Source organism: Lepidochelys kempii, chromosome 9 (genome assembly GCF_965140285.1).
Source record: "Lepidochelys kempii isolate rLepKem1 chromosome 9, rLepKem1.hap1, whole genome shotgun sequence".
In the NCBI taxonomy this organism is placed as follows: Eukaryota; Metazoa; Chordata; order Testudines; family Cheloniidae; genus Lepidochelys; species Lepidochelys kempii.
In genome coordinates, this window is record NC_136388.1 from 78,303,555 (window position 1) to 78,319,146 (window position 15,592).

The following is a 15,592-nucleotide window of genomic DNA, read 5'->3' on the forward strand; positions in this document are numbered from 1 at the left end:
ATGGCAGGAAACCGTCTCCAGAGGAACTCCCAATGGCAAGAAAAGGGGATATTGCAGCAGCAAGGGGGAAGCTGACAACATGCTAGTGGGCTTGGGGAGGATGTGCTCTAGCATATTTATTGCTCTTTTTGAAGAAAGAGAGAGAAGAGAAAGACCAAGAAGAGGGGGATGAAAAAGGGAAGGTGGATTCCACTGAGCATACATTAGTTTCCAAGGCTGCTTCTCAGGTGGTGACATCCCTTCCACAAATAGTTCATGGTAAACAGATACCAGATGCTTGGTGGCTCTCTGTGGCCCTCACTCGAGCCTCATGATTTCAAAAGGCTATTCTCCAACCCCAGCATGGGATCAATCACTCTGATAGTGAAAGGCACTGCAGAGCTGCCTTTTCTGCACTCGCCTCTCTTTGTTTCAGCTCAGAAACCTCTTCCTGCTTTGTAGGGAGTGAATTCCAAGGGTCCTGAAAGAGTGAGGCCAGTAACACTGGCTAGAGATAAGCATGAGGGAGAGCAGGTGCTGTGCAAACTTCCCCACAAAGGACTGCCAGTGCAACTCATGCCTGGGCAGTCAGTCCAGCACTCATCAGCAACCCTACAATAACAAACCAGTTCACACAGCCCAGTGCTGATTTGCTGTAACAAGGTAGTGTGTACAGCCCAACAATGCTGTAATGCTATGGTTGTAATACCAGCTTTTATATAGCAGCCACAGAACCCAGAACACTTTACAAAGGAGGGTCAGAAGCACTATCCCCATTTTACAGATGGGGAAACTGAGACACATGCATTTGAAGTGACTTGCCCAAGGACAAATTAGCATAGCAAATTAGGGTGCAATACCCAGTGCCCAGGGCAACTCTGACACGATGATAAATAAATAGCCTGATGATAAATAACAAGGGAAAACCATTTCCATTTCAAGCCTCCAGGAAGTTAGTGACTGAAAAAGTAGACAATTGTATAGATTATGAAAAATACCATGGCAAAATCATTTTAATATATACATTTGTACTCAGCATCATGTAGGAAGATGCTTGGGAAAAAGTATCATGAGGCAGAGGGACCATCTTTGGATTCTATGTTTACACAGAGCCTAGCACAATGGGATCCTGGTCAAGACTAGGACTGCTAGACCCTACTGCAATACCAATAACAAAGGGTAATCCAAGAAATATCCTGCAGCCTGCTGAACCAACTAGCCTTTTCCTGTTCCTAAAATATTTGTATATATGTTAAATGCCAACTAATTATTAAGAACATATTTAGTGAGCATTAACAGCTATGTAATCAATGCAGATCTATTATGCCTAATTATATACGTGTATCTGTTACATAGCTCCTAATCTTCTATAAATATGTTTTTCATAATCAGTTCATTAGCAGGTAGCTAAATTAATGCAAAGAATTCGCCACACAAGTTGGGTCCTGGCTAAATTCCAATTCAGGTAATTGCAGTCTGGTCTCCCTCAATCCCTCTGGCATTTCCATGGGGAATGTATTTATTTTTAACTTCCTATCCTAAACTGCCCAATAGTGTCCCTGATAACCGTATGCCAGATCCCACCCCAAAGGGGGTTGTGGAATTTCAGTGGAGAATGAAGTGAGTGATCTCTATAGAGTAACGCTCAAAACATATCGTGTATGTTTAGTCCATCAGAATTTCAGATTAGGTTATTATTAATCTCCACAGTCGATCAATAGCAGCACTCTAGTCTGGGAGAAAAGACACTGTTAAATAATGAGATGGATTAAATCTATCAATCTGTCTCTCTCGGCTTTTATATCCTACTCATCTCTGTGTTCCCTGCATGCTGCTTGCCTTTGGAGACCAGGGCTCAAATCCTGGTTAGATTACAGTTTGATTGGTCTCCTCCAAGTCCACATTGCAGAATCTCCATACAATGTAGAGGAATTTAGCACATCTGGCCAAAGAAGAGGCCACTGGAATGGAGAGGTTCCTGTAACTCAAGCCTGAAGTCCATTGACAGAGCTATGCAGAGTCCCAGAGATTGCAGGCAGGTGGACTGGAAAAGCTTGGGGTGGGAGGAGTTTTAGGATTGGAGTAGCAGGGGCTGCTACAAATCAGGGTTGAGGTGCATTGGTAGAGCTGCACGGAAGACCTAGAACTAGGCAGTGAACGTGTTGTACTTTCAGGGCAGAGCTGAGGTTCAGTGGCGTGGCTGCGTGTGGGAAGCTTGCATCCCACTGGCCTCTTACCAGCGCTATTGGTTTCTCACTTCAGTAAGCACTGATCTCGGCTGATTTTTTTTTTTCTTTTTAGTGAAAATGACCTTGCCAAGCAGCATGATGGGGTGCGATCTGTCATAGCCGGTAAATGTGAAAGAGATGGCAGCTGTGCAAACGCCAGGCTGTCCGGAGGGCTTGGGAAGCAAGGAACAACATACATGTTTCACCACAATTCAAATTATGTTGGGGTTAAGTTTGGCACTTCAGTAGTCAAAACATCTTTCAAAGGTCTCCTCGGGCTGGAAAGTCCCCTCCAATAGCCGCAGAAAGAAAGAAGCGTAACCCAATCCACTGCTCCAGATTATTCAGTGTTCAACCATGTAATTGAGATTAATCACTTCTTCCTGTGATCCCCGGGAATACCTTTCATGTCTGGAGCTCTCTTCCCCCTCTGCAAGACTTGAACTTTGATACTGTAGTGGAGATGCAAATGGAGGGAGAGAGAGAGGGCAAGGCAGGGATGCTTCCAACTCTAGGATGTATTCAACACGTTTACCATGCCCACCGCACAAAAGAAAGGGGGCCTCTTGGCATCATGAACCAACCCTGAGGATCACTGCTCCTTTCAGCCACACTCCCTAGCTTTAATTAGAAAGGGGTCCAAGTCACGGTGGTTAGAACTGGAATGGCCTTCCAGTATATGGATCAGAGAGCGTAGGTGCCTGAACTAGGGTTGCTATGGGGTGCTGCTGGCCTTGTTGTGACCACAACAGACCGGGGCTTTAGTCACAAAGCTCCTATCTGGAGCTGGATCTGCACATGCCACAAGGGGAGTGAGACGGTGGGAATCACAGCAGCTTCTCTCACATGGCGTTGTAGCTCACCGGCCCTGGGCCAGACAAAGGCCAGGCATTTGAAACAAATCTCATTGCTACCGGCCTGTCACAGCCACGTGTTTGGCCCATAGTTTTATGCAGAATGGCAGAGACAGTTTAGACATCTATCAAATTGACTTTGGCACATGTAGAATTCCTCTCTGTGTATGAATTAGCCAATTAATTGAAGACCTGACAGGAGTGAGTCTCCAACTACTGGAGTGGCAGGCCATGAGAAATGGCTCTCTTGCCTGCCTTCTGCTCCCCAGGAGGCTTCTGCAGTGTGGCAGGAGATAGTGCTCCCCTTCTCTAGGTTGCACTCTGCAGCTGTGAAAAGGTCAAGTGCTTATTGTCAGGGGACCCCTGCAGAGGTCCCGGGGACACCCAGAAGGAGGGGTAGAGCAGGCGGCACGGAAGGTAGGGGATGGGAAAGTCAAGCAGGATGCTGTTTTGTTGGTTTATCTCATACCCTTCTGGAATCTGGTAACAGGAGACAGGGTGCTTGAAATAGCTTGGATAAGTGTCCTGGTTTGGCTAGCTCACTGGGTAACATGAGAAGAGGTCAGGAAAGCTGTTGTAGAGACCCAGTTTTACATCATTTCTTCCATTAGCAAATTGATTACTGCGTTATTGGGTCTGCTTTCGGGAAATACAAACTCACACACTTCTCTGTCTTGTGTCGGGCCTAAGAGTGGTCTCTAGACTCTCTTGGGGCAGGGGTTCTCTCTCTTTTACAAGCTTAAAGTTTAATAAAGGCATGAGAAGACAAGCAACATATGGAGTGTGCGTGAGGGGGTTGCAATGACTTATACACTGCTTATACACACACACGTTTGTATTAATAAATAAATGTTAATAGAGCAAATCATCATTTATCCCCATCTGCCCCTCAACCTCACCATTGTCAGGGGCCTGATTTCCTATAGAGGCTGCCGCTGAAGTGGGTCTTGCTGAAGGATTTAAAGGTGGAGATTGTAGTAGCTTTATGGAGCCATTCATAAAGGGGCAAGATGGAAGAAGGTGCAAAGATAGCTGATTTAGAAGCATATAAATGAATTGTCTCGGTTGGTATCATTATCTCAGTGGGTGGGAGATGACTGCAATTCCTGTCCTAAATTGTTGCTGTGCACTGTTCAACAGATGCCGCACTCCAAATCAGAGGTGGCTGCACTTCCTTGGTTGATAAGCTAATTTCTATTTTATAGTGTGTAAAGTGCTTTGTGACTCTCAGGGCAAAAGGACCGAAGGAAACACAAGATCAATAGTGGTAAAAGCATCCCACTATATCTTTGGAATCTGTGTGGAAGCATCAGGCTGTGCTATGTTGTGTCACGCTGCTTGCATCATCAAGGCATGAGGTTTGCCTCATGACACAACGATGCCACGGCAAGAGGCTATGATGCAACAGCTCTGTCCCACGGTTAATGACCCTAGATCTGAAGTTGTCTGATGACATGCAAACTGAAGCAGCTAGATTCCAAACTGTGGCATTCAACTGCACCTGCCATGGAGAAAAACATACCATACCAGGTTAATAAGAGAAACCCAAACAAAAGCTGTGTGTGCCTGCAAAGCAATTGAGTGCTGTGGAAATGAGTAAAGATCCTACAGAACTCACTAATGGCTTCCACCATTTGCCTCTGTCTCTTACGAGGCCTTCACTGTGCTAATTTGGACACATCCCGCATCCCACAGATCCTCATTATCCTACTTACGTTCACTGCTGTTCTCCATAAATATTTTATAAGCATCCTCTTTGCAAATCTTTCTCTTGGATTTGCCTGATGAAGCTTTTTTGCACTGAAAGAGAAAAGAAAGGAGGGGGGAACAGTGATCACATTAAAGAGCGTTGCGGGCGGGGGCTGGGAATGGAAATAAACCTGTTATTTTACCCAGATAACTAGGTTGCCTTGTTTGTGCTGTCATTTAAAAGGTGAGTGCAGCTGAAACCTTTAATCAAAACAATCTTGTGTGGGGTGTGCTTAGATTCCTCTGTGTTGTGCAGGTTCCCTGAGGGGGCAACTAATCTTAGTACCAGCCATGCCAAATCCTGCTGTAGGAGGAGAATCTGGAATGTGGGCAAGGGAAACAGAGCGTAGATTTTTTCTTTCCTCCCTTCCCCACTCCCCCTTAGAGACCCATCCACCTGCTGAGCAGAATGTGGCTGCCAGACTTTATGGCTGGGAGCAACCCCGCAGACCCTCAGTAGCTCCAACAGATGGGAGCATTTAAAGGCACCTAATGCTGCACAAGATAGTTTCAGTCTGAACCCCCAGCCGAGCAGGGCTTCAGGTGCTCAGTCCCGCAGGAGAACTCAGCAGATGGAGCCTCTTGCAGCTATCACCTCAAAGGGCAACAGTTCAACCAGCGGAAGCTGACGAACTTTCTTCTCCCAGCCAGCTTCCATAGTGATGGAATCTGACCTTGCCGGCTTGTTTCCTGGTGCACATGCTGCAGCTCCAGAGTACCTTCATGAGCTCTCCCTTTCCCCGCTCCACCTTGCCTTCCCCCAGCCCCAGATGCCCCAACTATTGGTCTCCTGTTTTTCTTGCTGTGGTTTCAGAGAAGAGATTCTAGGTGGTGATGAGAAGAAACTTTTTCAGCGCTGCATGCTGGAGCACAAAATGTTTCAGAGATGGGGCATCCATGCTGCCAAGGCATTTGGTGTGAGGGGTTTTAGGAATAGATAGGAGCTGCTCTCCTGGAACAGAATAGTGGTTCTTCTAATCCAGTAGCCTATCTCCAACAGCTGCCTGTGCCTCGTGCTTCCCAGGAAGATAAAAAAACACGCACCTGGCCAATTATGCAGCATTCCACCAAGGACAGAGGGGGCGGGGGTATCTTTCAGTTTATGCCCCAAAGTCGAATCATTGGGGCCACTGATCTGTTGGTTTCCCATGTTCATTAGATGGGTCTTTGGGCTTGAAGCTCAATGGACTTTGTTGGTTAAAAAAAAAAAAAGGGAAGCTAAGAACCTGCATGTCCAGGGTAGTGAAAGTAGCTGGGATCTTTCCCTAAGACCAGTGCCACAGGTGCATGTCATCCAGGGCCATTAGCACTCATGTGGATATTTCCCTACTGCACACCCAGTTGTCACACACTCCCAGATGTACAAATCCCATCAGGTAGAGAGAGACACATATTACTCCATTCCATCAGGGGTCACTCCAGGGTTCTTCTCAATAGTATTTTCTCTAGGGCTTTGCCTAGTAAAGTTTTAAATGCCTCGAGTATTGGACTTTCACCTGTTCCCTTGGGAGATTACTCTACAGTCTCCTAGAGCTCCCTTCTGGGGAATCTATCCTACCAAGATAAATTTCTAAATAAAAAATTAAGTCATTTCCTGCCTACTCAGTGAGAGGATGAAGTAGGTGACCTAATAAGTTTTTGCGGTCTCTGCTTTCTTTGTATCTAATTCTAATCTCACCCCAGTTTTACCACCCTTAACTTCATCAACTGCAATGGATTTACCCTCAATTTACTTTGATATAAGCAGGAGCAGAATCAGGGCCTTAGAGGAGAAATTTTCCTTTTCTGATTTTAATCCCATTAAACCTTGGACCTCACCTGGAACTGAAAAGGCCATAAAGCATGTCCATGTATTCCATGTTCTCCGCCCCAACACTCATTCCCATTTCTACAGCTGTCAGGAAATGGGCTAATCCAAGGTGCTTGTAAAGATGCCCATCAAGGTAAACTACTCAAAACAAAGCCAGATGACAGAGAACATCACTTCTAAAATGCAAAGCACTTTATTTTCAACCCAGACTCTTGACCCCTATCCCTTCTCTGGGTTATGTCAGTGCAGTGCACCCTGTTTCATATGGTACAGTGCAATTACACCTATAAGTAGGCCACATATCCAGAATCCATTCCAGGCCGAAAAATAATCCAGGAAAAGATTTATTTGTGACTGAAATGGAGGGAAACGTAATGATGTCCTCCTGATCAGACTGGATCAGACATCAGTGTCTGGTAAATCACAGAGAATAAAAGTAGATCCAGAGCTGGATTTCTGTCACTGTTGGAATGGACTTGGCATCCCATTCATTTATTTAAAGGAACGTTTTTGCCCATTGTGCTTGTCCCAGCATTCCAGAATGTGTTTGCTCATTTGTAACTCCATCTCATTCTGGTATGAGGGATGGGACGCTTTTCCTTTGATGGATCTTTGTTTCTGAGCTGAGCAAAAGGGGCATAGCTATTTTAGGAGCTAAAGAAGCTCCTAAACTCCCACTGACTTTAATGAGAGCAGGGCCAGACCCTTAGAAAGGGAATAATAATGCAAGGAATGCTCTGTTATTCAGTCAACTGAAACAATGAATGCTGCCTGTTATTCCTGGCTTTTCTGAGAAGAATCCAGAGGTGTAAGTAGTTCAGTTGGGGGTGGCCAGACTGGGGTGGATAAGATAAGATCCTGTCCTGAATTACAACCTGAATGGATAAAGTTGGAGAGAAGCATCCCAGATTTCAGATGCTTCTTTATTTTATTTATTCACTGAGTTTTCTAAATCAGCTTTTTCCATAAAACGTACACAAGTATTTTCATAAGGTCATAAAATATTGACCCTCCTGGAGAATTCACCTACCAGAAACATGTACACAAAATGTGCAAGGAAAAGTTTCACCAAATAAAATAGTTCTTGCAGATTTCAGGTTCTCCTGATCCTTTGTTATTCACCCCATGCTAATTTCAATAACATCCCCATAGGACAAAATGTGCTATATGTGTCTCACATAGGATGTTCCTTGTATAGAATGGGCCAGATCCTCAGCTGATGTACATGGGTGGAGCTCCACTGAAGTTCACTACATGGTGATTAATGCCAGATCATATCTGGCTCAGTATTTCCTAATGCACATTGCATGCATATGAATAAGGTGGATGTGAACAGAAATGTGGTGGAGGTTATCCCAGTTACATAGGGTATACAAGTCACTGATTATTTCTAGAGGTACATGCCTGCATGTTGGCAGTGGTGAATGTTTAGTATAGCCAGTGCTGTGGCAACAAGTTTTACATTGTCTGGATTGGTGGAATTATGGAGTTATAGAAGCTGAAGCCAGGTTTCTAGCTTGTTCAAGAATGCAGATGCAAAGTCCATCTTCATCATCAGCCCCTCAACTCCCTCTTCCACTCCTCTCCTCCATCACTTTAATTGCTTCCTGAAGTATCCATCTCCAAATCCAGTTCTAAATTACCCTCTTGGTTTCTAAAAAAGCTCCATGGATTTACTTTACTCCACCTTTCTGTCCTCATATCTACCCACTCTCCCTGCCCTCTGATCTTCCAGCCCCAGCTTCCTCTCAACACCCTCCCCACAATTCTCCACAGATGAGGGGTTTGTTTTTTCGCTTGTGCTGCCCTTTCTCTTTGCTCCCCTAGGAACCTGGCAGAGTAGAGGGATCTTGGAAGACAATAACAGTTCCTGTAATAGTCAAGACAGGAAGTGATTAAGACCCGGTTAAGTATTTCAGCAGAGGCAGAGCAAAAGCAGGGATAAATCTTGGCTATACCCCAGAGATGGTGAACAGGCAGTTACAGAAGGGAGGAGTGGAGTAAAATGAACGTTCGTGGTCAAGGATGTCTCCAAGATTTCTGGTCTTGAGAACAAAGAAATAAATGGTCTGAGTTAAGGAGAGAGGTGTCAGAGTCAGAGAAAGAGAATCTCTGAGTCTGTGATACAAAAGGCCCTGCTAGGTCTCAGACATCTGGTCTTTCTCCCTGGGGCCAATGGAGGGTTGTTCCTCACAGTATCTTTTCTAATGTTTTGTCCAGATTAATTTTCAAAGTCCTATATCAATGGGCTCCCACCCCTTGCCCTGGGTGATGGTTTCACAGCCTTTCACATTGCATTATCAGGAAGACATCCCTGAATTTTAACCCATGTTTTCCTTTCCTTAATTCCATCCTCCGAGTAACACCTCCTTTATAGCTCCTAAATAACACCTCTCTCTCCTCAGTGTTTGCACTCTTAAACTGTTTGTAAATTGTGAGCCCGTTCATTCTCCCCTCCCCCAACACAAACATTTACATATTTGCCTCTTTTAATACCTCTTCACAACTCTCCCTCCAATGCCCTCCTCCAAAATACTCTCTACTTTCCATTCTCTCCAATTTGTCATGGAGTCAGAGGACTTTTTACCCAGAATTCTTTCTGCATCGCTATTCAGTTGACGAGCCGGAAGGGAAGGAATTGAAAGAGCTTTTAGATGAGACTAGATTCCATGTAACACCTGAAAATGCATGAGATCCTACCTTTTGGGTCAGTGTGACCTGATGGACAGTACTTTTACTCCTGCTCCATTCAGAAAGTCTTAGGCTCCAGACTCACACCAAGAGCAGGGATCAGAAGGGACGTGGGCTAACACTGCAGGGACATGGGCTAACACTGCAGGGAGTGTGCTGAGACATTAAAGGCATTACTCTTTGGATGAAATGTTAAATCTGGCTCATCTGGCTGTTTGCTCAGCAGGTGGGAGTGATAGTTCCAATGGCAATTTGCAAAAAGAGACAGAGAGACCCCCCAGCTTCCTGACCAGCATCCTCTCGCAATAAAAAAACAAATGCTAAGTTCCCTTTTGGGCATGGGTTATGGCTGTGTTGAATGTTTGCTGTGCATGCATGTGCTCTGACTGTAGATATATGATTTTGCTGTTTTGAACAGCACTAATTGTTCCTCTTAGACAGAAAGGTGTCAGAGAAGCCCGATGCGGTTCTCTCTGTCTTTCATTTCTCCCTCTGCAGCCTATCCACTTTACACCTGCACTTTGAGAAACCAGGACACATGCGGTCATTATGGCAAGCCTCCAAACACAGTGTCTGCACAGGTCTTGCCTGGACCCAACCCTGACACAGTCGGAGACACAGCCAGGCATTCCACACCTTTGCACTTGGCAGGTGTTGGCTTTGATGCTTGGAGGTGTGTAGAAAGGAATGCTCTTTTTGAAGGCTGTTTGGATTAGTCACACCAAGGAGTTGTCCCCAGACAATCCCAGCCGGCTAGAACATCTGCCAAAGGATCCAGATGTTCCCTCTTTCTTCCTTCTCCTCCTCGCCAAACCTCCTTGTGTAACGTTCTCGAAGCTCTGTGCTGTCTCATGTCCCCAGCCTGCTTCTCATATTTTAGTGGTCTCTCTCTGTTTATGCTCAGCAGCTAAATTCTTGTGTGTGCGTGTGTTTGTTTTTTGTGGTGCATTAACTATGTCATATTTAAAAACAAAAAGGTCTAGTTACTAATGGAAGACATACAGACACCAGCTCGCCCTGGGGCAGGGTGTGCTTTCCATTAGGGCAGCACTCTGTGCTGACTGGAGTCTGATCCCTGCTGAAATTTGTCAAGATAATTCATTGTGGGGTTTAGTGTGTGGGTGCTAGGTGGTGGTGGTGGCCTGTGATATGCAGGAGGTCAGATTAGGTGATCTAGTGGTCCATTCTGGCCTTAAACTCTGTGACTGTAATCAGTTGGGACACTTGTTACCTTGTACATCCCAGTCCCTTTTGGTGTATAGTGCAGGGGCTTCCCCGGTTTGGATCTTTGCCATATCATTACCATTCATTATGCACCTGCAATCTGGTTGCTGCTGTTTGAGATATGATAACAAAGACAGTCCCTGCCCCAAAGAGCTTTCACTTCACAGGAGTGAGAGACAGAAGATGAGACACTGGGAAACTCAGAGACGGGAATAACTTTGAGATTTTAGGAGTGATTCAGTAGTTATTGACTCATTTCCTTTGGGAATCATGGAAGAAATGAGTTTCTAGGAATGATTTGAACAAGGAGGATTGGTGATGTGGCTAACTGGGCATGGAGTGGCCTTCACACATAAAGGATAGTATGGGGAAAGGCTGCCTGTCCATCTGTCAGTCAATGGCTCCAAAGGGTATTTTGTTTCACTACATATAAAACCAGAAGGTTCAGCTAAATATCCTCTTCTCTGGACCTTCATCAGTCTAGATATCCCATGATAATCGGGCTCTCTCCTGAGATTCCTGGTACTATTTGGATCTGGCCAGACAGCAATATACCTTCAGAACAGCCTTCCCTTATAGCACAGTATTTCTGGATCTCTGCTTCCAGGCCTGGAGGGACTGCAGAAGTTCAGAGGCAGCCATCAAAAAGAAAAATGATTTTAAAAGTGTTGCACTAGTCTTTTCAGGGTCATAAAACATTCACTGGGCACCTGATTGGTTGATTTAACTTTGGAAAACAAAGGGCTCTGCTTCACAAGCCCAAAACAAAATTCATATTCCTAAACAGACTCTCCCGCATTCTCCAATCGCCAGCCTTCTCCATAGGCCATACATCCCTCAGCCCTCCCCAAAAGTGGGCTTGTGAGGCTCTGATTTTATCCAGGCCGGGACACTAAAACATTACCAAGGCAAAGCAGCTATGGAAGGTCGGAAGGCTGTAAGAGTGAGGGTACCCCAGGAATGTGTAGGGAAGGAGTGATGCCCAGGATGAGGTGGTCAGGAGACAAGAATCTGGAGGGGGAGGGAAGGAAAGAGGGCTAGAGCGAGAGTGGGGAGAGTTTGTCGATAGGGCTCATGTTTGGGCCCATATTCGTTTTTTGTCAAAAGCAGCTAGTTTCTTCTTTGCCCTAAGAAGGCTGCCACCTAACCCAGTTCAGTCTTGCCAAGCAATGGGAGGAGACAGCCCACACTGGAGATAATACATAGGGGCAGATTTCTGTTATGACATTTCCCTTCACTCCTGAGGAGAGGCAGGACAAGCTACTTGCGGCTGTTAAGCCACATGTGAGTTTGTATTTCTCATGAAGATAAATTTCAGAGCAGAGCCCATTCATCATGTGTTATACATATATTTATTTTGGTTTGCTCTTTAAGCGTTTTCACTTTTGACAATTTGCTTTTGCACTTGGGGAAAATCTGAAGAGACTGAAAATGAGGGCTGGATTTGGGGACTAATCAGTCACCAAGCAGGGCAGGATTCCAGCCTCTCAAGGTGTAATGGTGGGGGGGAAATTGAGCAGTGCCATTATATGAAACACGAAGCTGTTACGCTGGGAACAGCAGGGGAGGGGAGCAGGGGCCAGAGGGCAATTTGAGTTTAGAAAACATTCTTCTTACCAAAACTATGGGATTGGAATTTCAAAACCCCACATGGGAACAACATTATAACAAAGAGCCAAGGAAACAAGCTGACACTGTATGTAGCAGAATCTGCGGAGTGGAATATGAGACCCAGGACAAAGGGGAGATGGGGCACAGTGGCACAGGAAGAAAATTCAAACAATGCATCCGCTGGTGGGGTGGAGGGACGGGGGGAGGTTTCATGAGCATCCTGCTTTGTAGCTCACCCATTTTTCAGTTTAATCCTCAAGTAAGGAAGATTCTACCCTTGTAAATTAAGTCTTACTGGAGAGCAAGTGTGAAATCCTGATCCCATTGGATTCAGTGGGGCCAGGATTTTACCCCAATGAACAGACCGAGTTTTCAATAAAGCTGCTAGGGAATTGGTCCTGCTCCTATTTAAATCAATGGCTAAATTAAACCCTATTAGTTCAAGGGCCCTTTAGGCTGGCTCGTTAGGAGTTCTGTTATCCTGAGTGGGGAAAGATGAGGGGCTAGGGTTGATTGAAAATAGGGGTTATTTTCTGCCAAAAAACTCAAACAAAATGAAATATATTAGTAATGTTCAAAGAGTTTCACAGATTTGTGTTTTTTGTTTTCCCACCAGAACAAAACAATCAATGTAGGAGGTTTGATTTTTTGGTTTTGGTTTTGTTGTTGTTGTTCCGCTCCACCCACCCCCTTTCTCTCACTTTTCTCAATGGGAGAAAGGTGGGTTATGTGGGAGAGGGAGCGGGGGGGGGGGCAAAAACTGATTTTTTTTTCCAGTTTAATTTTGTCGCTGAAAAACTAAAAAATGTCCATCACTGCAAAATGAGGGGCTTTATTTTATTTTTCAGGCACGTGGAGGAAGAATTCACCACAAGCTGAACTACAATGGGCATGTTATCGCCCCCGCTGCCCCCCGCCCAGTTAATTGCATTGGGGAGGTATATTCGGGTTCTAGTGCTACCTCAGTATAGAGTGTCACCATTTGGATGGCTTTACGATTGGGTGTTTTCCATTGCTCCGCTACCCACTCCCCACCCAAAGAGTCAGAATGTGCAGGAAAAGGCTTCCATAGCAACGTGAAGAAGAAGAAGAAGAAGCAGCAGCAGTGAGAGAGAGGGTGTATCAATACCAGGGATTAACGTGGCATTGGGTGTCCTGTGCCGGAATAGAAGAAAGGAAAGCGAGCCAGGCCAGAAAACGTAAATAAACAATCACATATGGTTCTTGGGACCCAGGCAGGGAAACCTCTAATCAGCTTCTATTTAACAAATTGTCTAAGTAACACTATGAGCTCATGCCTCAGAGACGTAGTAACTGGCTACATTAGGGCTGCCTGAGCCAATCCAGTCCCCTGAAGGCTGACTGAGACAATAATAAAACCACAAAGAGGCCTGTAAGCCTTTCCAGCTGCTTGCTGATAGTGCCTCGCAGTACTGTATACCTCTCAAGTGGAAAGGACACAGAGCTCCTGACCTGCCAGGTGGGGCTAGGAAGGTTGTACCTGCCTAGTGAATGCAGTGCATTTGCTCTGTCTGAGGGATTGGCAAGGAAACCAAGTGCTCCTAACTTTGCCTATGGTGACCAGTCACCAGAATTTGCCTGGAGCTGAAGCAATGAAGGGAAAAAAACCTGGCAGCTCATTTGCCAAAACAATCTGCTCCCCTCTTGGGAAACATGGGAAAAGACACAAGGAGAAGATGGTCTTGGAGGAATAGTTTTCTGGGCTGTAGCCCATCCGCTCTCCTTTTTCGTGGAGTGTTTGTCTTGTGCAGGATGCCAGTGAGGTCTGGTGTTGCCAGAACTTAGCACAGAAAAATAAATGTTTCCACAAGGGAGACCTGGTTGATATTCCAGAGGGAAGTAGTGGTTCTGGGAGATTATCCCTGAGGATACTAAACAGGGCACACACCTCTACAGCCACCACACTGTCAAACTCAAACACTCACCAGCAACCCTGCAGACTCCACATGGGATCAGAGACCAGCAAATTGCATGAGCTAAATCCATTCCCAGTGTAACTCCACTGAAGTCAACAGACTTACACCAAGGATGAATTTGGCTCTGCTTGCCTTTCTTCTTTTTTATTCCCCTTGTCATGAGCAGCAGCATCTTTGCTGCTCTCTGCTCCTTGTGGACCAGATTTGTGAAGAATCACTTCTCCATGAGACTTACATGTGCACAGGCAATTCCTGATCTACATGCAAAACTCTCTGTGTTCATGCACATGACTTGCACAGGCACCCTGGGAATTGTACATGGAAGCAGGGCTCACACAAAAGTGCATCTTTGAAAATCTGACTCTTGATGTTGGATTCTAATCAGGACTCAACATTTAAGGAACTGCATGGGGGGAACTCCTGTAGTCCACAGCATAAATCTGTCTTGGGGAGCAGATGTAGTACAGGCAGCCACTACAGATCTTCTCTCTTTGCTTCCAGATTTAGCACTGCACCCTAACACTGACTTGTGGGGTGGAGGTGGTACTACATGACTCTTACAATATAGTTCAGTTGTGATCTGCAATAGGCCCTGCTGTTCCAAATAGTTCTGGTGGTACACCACAGTGATAATCTGCACTGCCCCATTGTTCTTTCATCCCTCAGTGTGCTAATCTATGATGCTTCAATACAGACCTGCCCCCAGATTATACTGTCATTAGAGCACAGCCACAGCTCCATTCAGCTAAACCAGATTTTTTTATTCCAGGAACCTCTAACCAACAGCAGGGATCATCTTGCAAAGAGAAACCTCAATCTAGCACCCCAGCAGCCTGTTCTCATGACATCTAGCTAACTCCCAAGAGAGTTCATGTGACTGCAAGCACTGCTCAGTTACTACAGTTTTGGAACGCTTCCAGCAAATAGTTTGAACTATATTTTGGTCCATAGTAGGAACCGACCTGAGGCCGGCTAACTCATTTCCCTTGTGAGCTAAGCAAGGTTTGAGCCCACATCTCCAGCACTGAAAAGGCTGGGGCCCTAATCCCTCCACGCCAAGCAGCTCCTGACACTTTTTTTAATATATCCTGCCTAAATCTGGGACGAGAGCTGCAGATGGGCTGCATGACTTGAGTGGAGATAAGACCGTTCTCACATTACCCGAGCCTGGCTTTTTGTGACTTGATAATAATTATGACTTATTCTAACATAAAAGAAACCCTTCAGAAAGTTTCCCCTACTTTGCCTCTATCCCATGCTCCATCCTGAATGCACCCCTTCCCCCACAGGTCTTCCCAGTTTTCAGCAATCTGAGATACAGGGGTTTCTTTGAAAATGCTCCATTCTGGCATGTTTCCCAGCAAAGTTTCAAATGGCAGCAGGTAATATTCTCCATGCTCCTTTATGGAAACCAGAGATTCTGTCTCTTCCACAAGCTTGACGTAAATTCCCACACCTTAGCATGGCATTGGTGTGCATATAGGGAAGCAGGGGAAGAGTGGTTTCTTC